General features: G+C 33.3%; 1 protein-coding gene across 8 annotated transcripts in view; it reads left to right on the forward strand.

Annotated features, from left to right (window-relative positions):
• Positions 1 to 12,015, forward strand: part of LOC125683364 (thrombospondin type-1 domain-containing protein 7A-like) — a 98,891-nt gene that overhangs the window by 31,366 nt on the left and 55,510 nt on the right. For 6 of the 8 annotated variants that reach the window (XM_048924443.2, XM_056142388.1, XM_048924437.2 and 3 more), the window contains one exon: positions 7,864 to 8,000. The gene's annotated coding sequence lies outside the window, so the exon portion shown is untranslated. Of the gene's footprint in view, positions 1 to 7,863; positions 8,001 to 10,073; positions 11,408 to 11,515; positions 11,605 to 12,015 lie in introns of those variants that run through there. The other 2 variants (XM_048924436.2, XM_048924442.2) reach the window with 2 other exon arrangements.

Here is a 12,015-nt window from a genome sequence, read left to right on the forward strand (position 1 = left end):
TTTACCAAGTTTTACAGTGTTACAATTGTTCCACTTTTACCAAGTTTTACAGTGTTACAATTGTTCCACTTTTACCAAGTTTTACAGTGTTACAATTGTAATTTATTCCACTTTAATTAAGTTCACAATGTTGCAAATGAGACTACTTTTACAAATTACAATGTTACAATAAAGTTTCTTTTGAGGTAATAGCAAAAATAGGAATTTCATGCTTCATGTTTTATGATGGTGAAATCTGTCTTTTAATGTGCAGATGATAGTCACAATTGCCTGATATGAAGTCGTAATGAACCGCAGAAAAGAGTAATGGTTAGAAGCGATGTTTTGTGTCTATTACTCGCTGTCTTCTGCAGTAAATCTTCAACATTCCTCTGTCCATGCAATCTGTACATTAAAATCCTGCATGTGTACTTAATTAGTGACATTTTTAATAAGGCCATGTTTTTTGGCATAATTTGACACAGTTACCAAATAAATGCTCTGTCTATAAATTGCCTTTCCTGAAGTCTGGCTTAGAAGGGACATGGCAAAATGCTATAAAATTTGAGATGTTCCATCTTGTTGCATTCTTTGTTTTAGATTGCTTATTTAGGTCCTCTCACATATAAACTTATTAGGAGACCAATTGTATGGTGATCATCCATTGTCATGCATTGTAAGCTTTTCAATATTTTCCAATTCTCAGCAACTTATTATGGGTAGGGGAACAAAATATTTTGAATTTCATTATCCGTCCCCATTGAGACCTAGGGCTGGAGCCAAAAATATAGTGCCATCTTTAAAAATCTTCAGTCGGATACAAAGCTTTTACAAGCAAGGAAGTCTCTACCAAAGTCATGGAATATTCATGACTCATGGGTATGGGAATCCCCATGTCTACTCAGGTTTGGAATATACATTAGAATCTCATTCTTGGCATCAAATGCTTCTGACCAGAAAATGTCATGACCCTGAATCTTAGATAATTCAGCTAAGCCAATTTGGTTCCTATTAACCTTTTTCTGTGCCATAACTTTTGTAATGAAGGACATTAGAAGTTTATTCTGAACACAATATTTGTTTATAATCATAGGGTATGTAACAGTCCAGAATCAAGGTCATTTAATCAAGGTCAAGTTACTGGTAAAAAAGCAAATTAGAAGTAATCCAGGAAGTTACATTATCTTGTCTGCTCAAGGTGACTGATAAAAGTTAGAAATAATGGACGATCAACCTGCAACATTTCTAATTTACTGTCGAATCTCCATTGTTCGTGGGTCACTCTTACTCTGTCCTCAAACATGTTTTTAAACCAAGTAGAGTTATCTCTCCTAGTGACTTCACATCGCTTATCCACGAAATTACGTCCCCACGAACCAGCAAAATTTTGCTTACCCACAAGCATTGACCCCCACGAATTTTAAAAATGATTCCACAGTATGCTTTCGTTGAGTGTTATTATTTACTCAGGTGACTGGTAAAGTCCACAGGCCTCTTGTATTTCATTACTATATATTTCTCCACTTCGTTTTCAAGATAATCTGCTATTTAGCCTTTGAGATTAAATAGATTAACTTGGTTGAACAAAAACAGAAAACAAAAGTGAAATGTTCATTTATTACATACTAACTGCATGCACGAGATATTGGAAAATATTTTGTCTTGGAATAAAACGACTATTGAAAGAGGTCCCATATTGGTATTTGGGTAGCTGTGCTTTGTGTATGTTTGATCGCAAACGGTGAACGGCTCCCACCAACAAAGGAACAAGAACATAACAATAATGTGATGGTTATATTATTTCAACAATATTTACACTTCCTTAATACTTTGTCTAAATAACACTTAACAGATGTATAAATTCTGTATTCAGGAGCTTTATGAGGTCTTAACTTTGATTGATACTGATTATATAATACTGGTATTTATTTCATAGCAAATACTTTTTCATGGAATTAACAAACTTTTATCAATTAAGGATAAGTGTTTGTGTTACTGAAAGAAATGTGAATGGCGTACTGTGTGTGAATGTGGTGTTCTGCTGCCCTGTGTTACACAAGTCTCTGTCATGAAAATGTGATACTTCAAAAATATTTTTATGTAAGATTGTTAATCATGTCAGGGTTTTAGTAATTGCTACTAAAATGGAATGGTGATAAAAATATGGACTTAAAAGCTTACAATCCTGTAGAGAGAATTTAGTGTTATGTTGCTGTGTCCTAAAGGAGCAGTACCACAGATTCATCCAGTGTATGAGAATTCTTTTTATCCATTAAATGTTTACAAGCAGGGTGATCAGAATTTTCCAATTTAATGGCTGTGTACGGAATGGATTTTAGGTGTTTTTATGTCCTAGTATCAGGGGGAATATTGTTTTTGTCCTGTTTGTCTGTCAAAACTTTAACCTTGCTCATAACTTTTGAATAGTAAAGAAGTGAAAGGCTTTCATATTTCATATGTGCTTTTCTTATGACAGTTATACTTCTCTTCTGATTCCAAAGTTTTTTACCTTGTGACCTTGACCTTTGAGCATTTCTTTGTTGCTACTGGGGGGGGGGGGGGGGGGGGGGGGGGGGGGGCATACTAAGTGTTTCATAAATACATCTTGTGTTAAATATAAAATATGACTTGAAATAACTAAAAGATAAATGGATAAATTTTTAAAAAAAACTTACTATGAAGACAGAATATTATAAAATGCCTATGAAGAAGACATGGTTATGATAATACGGTTTGAAATATACGTATAAAATCGGAATTGATAAAATACTTTTAAAAGGCTTTAAAAAATGATACGATTTTAAAAATATATAACCTAATTGTGAAGAAAAAAAATGATATATGACAGAGGAAAACTAAACCCTTAAATATTCCTACCAACATACTAGCAGAATTTCAATATTTTAAGTAGATATTTAACGTACACAGAATATGTAAAGGGCTGACACAGGCATGTTTTCGCTGCTCTGTGTTATCCAATCTTGTTGACCCCTAGCTAACACTACTTAATTCTCCTAATGACCAAACAAGAGTGTGTGGGGTGCTAATGGATTTAGTTTTACCACACTGTAGAGATCCTTTGCCATTTAAAGGAAAAAAAATCATCACATTTCTTCCCTCCTTGTATTGGTAGGCATACCATTAGCTCCATTACACATGGCAAATTTATTTATTGCATGGGTGTTAATTTTCTATAAAAAGAAAGCTGGTTTAAATGTGGCCACTTTAATGGACCAAAAACAATTTGTTTCACAGGAACAATTCAAATATTTTGTTTTGGGGTAAAGAAATAGGTAAGTACTTCTTATTCAATAACTACGGATTTACCGCAAATTAAATTTGATTGAATCGGCCACACCCATCAGGGGGGCTTGTAGACATCATTGTGTGCTAAGATGTGTCATATATCAGGAATTACATTTGTATGTGTTGAGGTATTGGACAATTAGGGTAACATTGTATGGATTTTGGAAAATACTTTTGTAAGAATTGGTTTATAAAGTAAGTTCCCTGGGGTTAAGTTAATGAGAATCTTACACCTGACTTGATAGTCCGTGGCAATAAGATGTTACATATTAAATGGCCAATTTGTTGATCTACGGTCTTTCACAATCGATATAGACATGCAATTTTTGGACAGAATTTTATGGTCTGTAAAACCAAAACTAGAGAGTTGGAGAAATGTGCTGACATTATCTGTCTGCTATTGAAAAGAAACTTTCGGTGAGTGTTGCTATTTTTTTTTTTGTTATCCCATATAAACTAGCAGTACTGCCTGGGAAGATATGTGCATTTGAATTTTCACCTCACCTTGAATTGTTTTCATGAAGAGGAACAATTGATATGATTTATTTTATAATTATTTGTGTGATTAAGTAATTGTCATTGTGAAGACTCATTAACGCCAATCAATTATGTACATCTATTTGTAGTGTATAAACAGTATACCTGACAGTCATTTCCAAAGACAAATTTTTCTGAATGATTTGTACATCCTTGGTTTTTTTTAAAACATCTGTTAATTACTATGCATTTTCATTATCAAATCATTCTCCCTTTCTCTTTCATGTCTTCTATCACTAGTCGCAATGACAAATTATAGTGCTAATCATTTAAATCCCCAATGACTCAATGATTTCAGTGGAGTATTGGTGACTCAGGAAGAAGTACTAATACTAACCATTCATTGGTGCTTTCTCAGTAATTATACAGACAACATTTGTATACCAATGTAAATTGAATAACTATCTATGACTTTCTTCATAATCAGAGACAACAATTCTAGGATATTGAAAGTGAAATATATTTGATAACTGCAATGAAATAATATATGTTTTATAGGTTTTATTCATGTAAAACAATATCCAGATTAGAATCACGCAATAAAAGCAATTATCAGAAGTGAATTTCAACTGTGTATTCTTAGGCCCTGTAAGAGACAGTGGAATATTGTGTTAATGCACGAGGACTAAACTCGATCCAGAGTGGCCCAGTCCATGGCAGGTCATAATTGGGACGCAAGGATTTGATTTCATTAATCATTGTCTGCCCCTGTCTGCTGTTTGCTTTTGGAAATTGCTTTGGTACTCACATGCGGGTTTGTTTAATAAGTACTTCATTTGCTTCCTAGATTTGATCCTGAATTATATATTAGTGCAGTGATTTGGAGATTCTCTATACACATGATTATATATTAGTGCAGTGATTCAGAGAAATTGACATGTGATGAAAACTTGGTATGATTGATTCCGTGTCAAGGTTTATATTTTACAGGAAACTGCACAAAGTGATTGTTTGTCACTATTCTGCCCATGAAACATAAGTCAAAAAAGATGTTAGTTAATTTTATAACACTACATCAATTCAAAATTGTACACACCTCGTTCAGATTTTATAAATAATTCAAAAATGAGGGTGATAATAATGATATCTGTTTAATTTAATCGTAAAAATGCAAAGTCGATAGGAGTGCACACATTCCACAGATTTGTCATGGTAAAAGGACAACAAAAAGAGAAGAAGGGAATAATTTTTTTCATTGCAACAGAGGTGCACAATCAATGCTATCTGATGGTCGCACATTGTCCCAGTGTATATCTTTTTTGTTACCTAATGGCTTTTACAATCAATCAAAATTGATTGACAGGGGACCAGTTTCTAATTAACAAAGGGGAACCCTGATGTTGTTAAAAGTTGACATGTAGACATTAAGGAATTTGGAAGAATCTTCTTCTGAGTGTCTGTTCCGGAGAATTGTGAATAAATGTGCGAAGATCAATAACCCATTTATGACAGTAAACAGGGCAAATAAAAAGTCCCGGTTTGATGTATTGAGTGACTGAAAGTTACATCAGTTAAAGGGACTCCCCAGCCTGAAGAGTAAGAAAGGAAGTTAACTCTGTGAGGGATTTTAAAGGAATTGTCACAGTCAGGTAACTGAGTGTAATATGTAAAATTATCTTTTTTAAGATTTTTTTAAAAAAGCATTTTAGTGTTGCGAAGATTTGTGATGATTTTTCTTTTTTAATAAAGGAAAACAAGAAGTTATAAAGAACTCAGTTAAGAACTACAGAACTTTACAAAGTTTCTGTTGGTGGTGATATATCAGATCGGTAAAGAAGGATAACTTTAGATATAACCAGTTCCCGATAGGTGTTTAGAGTATGAAGTGTTATGCAACAGATAATTGGCAAGTGTTTCCTTGATATGAATTGGAGATTTATGAAGTATTTCAGTTAATTTGCTGGATAATTTGGTGGAATATTGTCGGTAATTCTTAGCAAAATCTTGCAAATGTGCTTGAAATTTTCCTCACCTTATGCAGCACAGTGAGGATTATTACTGATTGCTTGTTTATTTTTCATTTCATCTCAATAAGCTATGCATGGTTTATCATGGAGATCATCTGCAGATGTTGATTGTGTTACCATGTTCAACACACATTTTTTGTTTGGGATGAGGATGTTTTCTTCATTGATGTGGGATTTATGAGTTTTAAATATATACACACTTCAGGATATATATATATATATGTAATGATAAAGACCTGATATTGAACAAAAATGATTTTAAAGGTGCATGCATGCAATAAGTGGTGGAATATAGGGATAAAAATACTCTCCACATTTCTGTTTGCCAAGTATAAAAAAAAAATTCTATGATATTGACCATGGAATTAATTTTATTGACTTTCAATTAGAACAAGTATTGGTCACACAAACATTTACTGTGATAATACTCTCTAAAGAAATAGGCATGAATGGTGTTTTTTTAAGTAATTAAGCAGAGTACCTTCATGGCAGACATTGACACTTCATGGTGCTAACTTCCACACAGGAGACAAATGTCCTGCTTTCCTGTATTTGTTAGATTTGTGGCCCATTTCAATTTTCACACAAAACTCAAACTGGGTTTTGGAGAAGAAAGAATTTGAGTAAGTCCGTATGAAGGTAATTTTAATGTACAACTTTCAGTCTTTAATGTATAATATATTGGATATAAATCTAAAATTTTGAAAATGGATGTTTTGCTGTTTTTTGCTTCTTTTTTAAAAATTTTTATTTATTATTTTTTATCTTTAACGAAAGAAGGGCATGTGTTGCAGGTATCTGAAATATGATATCTTGAATGGTATCATAAAGTTTTGTTTTTTTTATTGGATTTATGACAGGAGCTCCATATATCATGGATGTGGTCATTAAATTCCTATGAAATTCTGCAAATTTTTAATGACGATGTAGTGTTGCAATTTGTGCAGCATTAGTTCCTATCTATTCCATCACTGTCATATTGTAGAAATTCTGTATCAAGATATTTTGCTTGGGTAGGAAAAAAAAGGGGCATATGAAGAAATTACTGTGCGTCAGAACTTTATTATTAACAAATCGGTTTCCTTTGGGTTCCTGTGAAGGGCCATAATTAATGGAGTTTTACCTGGTAAATCTGCCAAGACCTCATCAGTTTTTTTTTGGTTTTCTATGATGCTTAATTTCATTGTAATGTAATTTTCATAATTTCTTTTGGCATGGTGTTTTTGCCGTGCTGTTTTATCTGCGGATGATCTTACAGGATCTGCAGCCTATTCTAACACGTAATGGGTCTTGTATGAAGTCAAAGTTTGCTTTAGTTGGCTTACGATTTGTACTGTTTGTCATCATTGTATGACACAGCTGTAGAAATGTATTGCAATACAGATCTGGTCCAGCTTTAAAAACATGTGCAAGCAAGTATTGTAAATTCTTGATTTATGAAAATGAATATAAGAGCTTGTGTTTCAGCTAATGCATACAGATAAATTTGCAATGATAAAATAAAAATCTTTTGTTAAATGTGCAGTTGCAAATTGATGCAAATTAAGTCATGAAATTTTATCATTGTGGATGTTTATTGCTTTTCAATAATATGTACAGACAATCCCAAAAGTATTGCCAGCATTGTGTGCAGCTAATACGCCACTCTGCCTTAATGTGTTGATATTGGGATATATATATATATATAGATACTGCTTTTATTGTTAATCCACTGATATTCTTTCTGGTTATATAAATCTAGTCTACTGAGGGTGGATAATTACCGAAGGATTGTGAAACAAAAATGTATAAGCTCTGATAATTCACTGTGTGACCGTTTCAAAAACCCAGTGTACCCTTTGTGCTAGATTCATTAATTATCAACAACACAGATTAAGTCAATTTAGGGTTTAAACATTTTCACTGTTTGGGGAAGCAGGAATTGGCTGTCTGAACATAAGGTGGTTAATAAATTGTTCACATAAGTGAAGTGCATATAGCAGTAAAACGTTTAATCCCTCCAACATTGTAAATCTTAATCCTTTAATCTTTTTTGAACTGTTGTACATAAAGTTTTCTTTCCCCTCATTTGCAGGATAATATTGGGGTGTTTACTGATGTGCAGGGAGACGTTTTTTTAACGAAGATTTTTTGATGCTTCGGCGGTCCTTGACATAGGTATTACATTTGGTGGCTGAAAGGATCAAAGAGCTGAGAACACTTTATTTCAAGGTTTGTGTATTAGATCTTCATAATGAATGCTAACTCTCAGATTCTAGCTTTCCTTTTTGCATTTTGGAATTTAATTTGAAATTCCAATATCATGTTTGCTGAAAAGGATGGCATTGCCAGGTTGAATCTTTACTTAAATATTTACACGTCAATGTTTTTTGCCTTTGATATCTTTTCAAATTGCTATGATAGCCATTTTCTCATGAATGTGCTGCAGTCGTAAACAGACTGTGTATGAATCTTGGTAAATATATAGTACATGTATTTTAAAGACTGCAAATTCTGATAGAAATGAAAATAGAATGTATAGATAATACTGTATAAGAAAAAAATTTCATTATTAAAAATACACAATGGTATGAACTGCAATGCAATTTATTTCTTTTGTGCTTGTAAATTTTAGTGCAATTGATATGGAGATGGTGCACTCCATTTAGTATAATCATAGATTATCGCTTCTTTCGAGTATGATAAAATGAGAATCATATCATAGTACAACTTACTTTAAAATAGCACCAAAGGTGCTAAAATATCCCACTTAAATAAGTGAGCATGCAGTAACTAGTAATAAATCTAGCAAATATTAATGTACTAAAAGATTTTAAAAATGAGATGTACAGTTGCATTTAATCCTTGCATGATTAAGATCATGTTCATATAAAGAACACCTGACAAAGAGTTATGCCTGTTTGTATGTACGCCCTGTTGGAAACTATTTTCAAAAGATTATCAACATATATATATTCTTTTTTACATTTTAGGTCATTCATATATCTACTCTTTTTTCTAAAACTAGTTTTTCATTTCCCAATATATGCAGAGTTCTTGTATGATTTCCAAAATAGGTTTAAATTTGATATCGCAGTAATTATTTTATACTTCAATATATTGGCCTGGTGAGCTCAATGGTTAGAACACCAGATTAGTAATGCAAGGGTCCCAGGTTCGATTTCTGATTATTCCAAAGATTTTCGTCCTCTTTGCTACAATAACATAGTAATATCAATATACAAGTGACTCTTGATAAAACCTCGAGAGATCGAAGGTCAAGACAAGTCCGGAAGTTAAAGGTTGGACTATAATGGTTCAGATTTTATAGTAACCGGATTGCATATTTGCAACATCCTGGCATTGTTTTGACATGTATTCCTCCATCTTTTTAAGTAATTGTCTTGATTTCAACAACACAGAGCTTTATCTTGCATTAATAAAAAGATTTTTCCTGTTGTAAGTTTATGTATTTATTTGTTCTTTTTTATGCGAAAATGGAATGTACATGTACATATCTAAACCTTATTTTTTCTGTCATTGAAATAGTAAATCACAACTTTGCAACACAAAAATGACAGTGTTGCTTTTTAAAGAGTTTCATTTCTTAAGTAATGAACATCTTACAGGTGATTGGAATTCTGACCTATTAAGTCTGAGTTTGTTACATGATACTGGGGACAGATCTAGTAATATACCCCAAGTTTTTCGTGTTGGAATAAGATAGCTAGGATGCAAGTGAACTGTATCTGCAATATGTCACGAAACATTATATATCATAGAGAAATATGTCGCGTGTGACTTTAAGGTTATACTTATACAACAAAATGTAACAGTCGCAGAACAATCGTGTTTCTTCCCAGTTTTCCTTGTATGTGATTGGTTAGTTTTATTACGTACATAGAGTCGTCACATTGCATTTACAGTCCTATCATAATGTTCATACAATCATAGAGGTTAGATTTCCTTTTAAAGAAAAAAATGAAACAGTTATTTTAGAGAATCCAAATTCAAAGAAAGTCACAATCATGTCAAGTAAAACTGATAAATCCACATTCACCAACAAGACCTGATTATTCTTTTTTTTTTCTGTGGGAAGAATCAACAGGTCCCCACGGGTGTATCATCAAACGATAGATTCTTACAGCACAGTGTCAAGTGATGATGCTTTGTCCTAGTTGGAGAGAAGACAAAACAGTATTGTATGGCAGCCTGAGTATGTGGAGATGACAGGCAAAGTACTGTCATGGTATTTAGGAAGGCAGGCAGTTGCCAATGATTTCAAGTTAATTACCTCAGAGATGATTTTTTTTTTTTGGTTCAGTTTGTTTGTCTTATTTGATTATGTCATTGTATGACTTTGGGAAGGGTGGTGAGGGATGACCAGGATTGGTCGGGTATCGGGGCGATTGTCTGAACCTTGGTGAAGGTTTTATAACTGTGTAAACCCATAAGGGGGTTTAATGCATATTAGACTTCAAAACAGCTGTTTAGACGACCATGTACAGTGGACTGGTAATCAAAGTTTGGTAGTGCCGTTAACATGCTTTAATGATGGTTATCACAAAATGTTGTATACACTGAATATTGAAATCCACTGGCTGCATATTTCAGTTGCGCAGTGTTTTCAATGCAACAAAAAAAGAAAGCTCTTTCAGTTTGAAGATGAAATGTTTTATACAAGGTGTGAAACATTTTAAGTGCACTTTCAAGTCTTCTGCAGAAACTTTTTTTTAAAAAACCAATGAAACATTGCAATGGAAGAATGCCCTCTGTTAGTTTATTGATGTTACAATTAAGTACTTGATATAGCTTTCTGCTGTTTAGATTAATTCTAAGTCTCTTAATGTTTGATTGGTCTCTAGTATGCAACAATTCGGTCAGAATACATGCATGAATATAGAAGAAAATGTAGATTTCTCAAGGGATGTCCAATTCCTGCTAGAAGAGGCTTAGATCTGTTTCGTAGGTATTATGGCATAATCAAGCTTGTTATTCGTTGAAATGGGAACACAAATCATTCGGAATTATTTCTGTAATAGATATGAGTAGTTTAGCCATTCTGATGTGTTTTGCATTGAAAGGATAAGATGCATTTTGATAAGCGTCAGTATTGGAATGGCATTTAAACAGTCATTTCTGAACATTAATGTATGTTTTTTATGCTTTGTTTCATGTGTTTTCTGAAAGGAGATGATAATAGATAGTAAGGTTTGAAATAACAATTGTATCTACCGAGGAGAGGAACCTGTCCTTATAACCGATTTCTGCCACAAATAGGTGTTTTACGATCTCCACCACCTCCACACAATCTATTGTCAAAAGGAGTTCCTACCCAAAAACTGGGTACTATGACAGGTCTGAATTTCAAAAGACCGTTGGAATAAAGTTGTCAATGATAATATTGCATCAATCAGGAAACATGAAATACTGGGAAATCATTTAGCATGGAGAACTGTGGTGTTGATTAAGGTGGAATGACTAAGGAAGGGTTTTATAGGAGGGAGAGAAGACACGGTTTACATCTGTGTGTGATTATGCAGGCCGTTCCCCATGCAGTAATCAGAACTGGCAGATGACTTGCTGTACTCGGAACCTACCTGGTGGTGTACAGTCATTTCTGTTATATGTGTCTACATGTGAGAAAGATATTGTGTATTATATCAATTATCAAAGGATTTTTAAAAATCGGAACCATTCTAAGAGGGTTTATTACAAATTTTTAAAAATTCTGTGTTTTTTTCTAGTTCCTTTTGTGTGCTGATTTAAACTTTTGGGAAATGTTAATTTGGTGATTGCCTATTTCATTCAAGGAATATACAGATTAAACTGGCAGGTAATACAAATGTAATTTCAATGTTAACTGTAAACATTGACAGGTGTGATATGAAGCTATTTGGTTTCCATCACTGGAAGAATAATCCACGCTGAGGGCCTCAATTGATTGTTGTGTAATACATAAATCTGAAATGCATGATTATGCCATTATAGCACATACAATATTTTGGTAGATGCTCGATAAAAATCAGTTTAAGATGCACAGGTGCTGCTATATACACAAGTATTTATGAAGTTTGGTCCTGGTGCTTGTAAATGTCAGGATCTCTTCATACATACCAGAATTTTTCCATGCTGCAGAAACATGCACTGGAGTTGAGATGCATGTTTTTTATAGATCAAGTATTTCATCAAAGCCAGATCATCCGATTCCTATCACTCTGCTCTGTTGTACAGGGGAATTAGGTGA

The sequence above is a fragment of the Ostrea edulis genome, chromosome 6, assembly GCF_947568905.1.
Source record: "Ostrea edulis chromosome 6, xbOstEdul1.1, whole genome shotgun sequence".
Classification (NCBI taxonomy): Eukaryota; Metazoa; Mollusca; class Bivalvia; order Ostreida; family Ostreidae; genus Ostrea; species Ostrea edulis.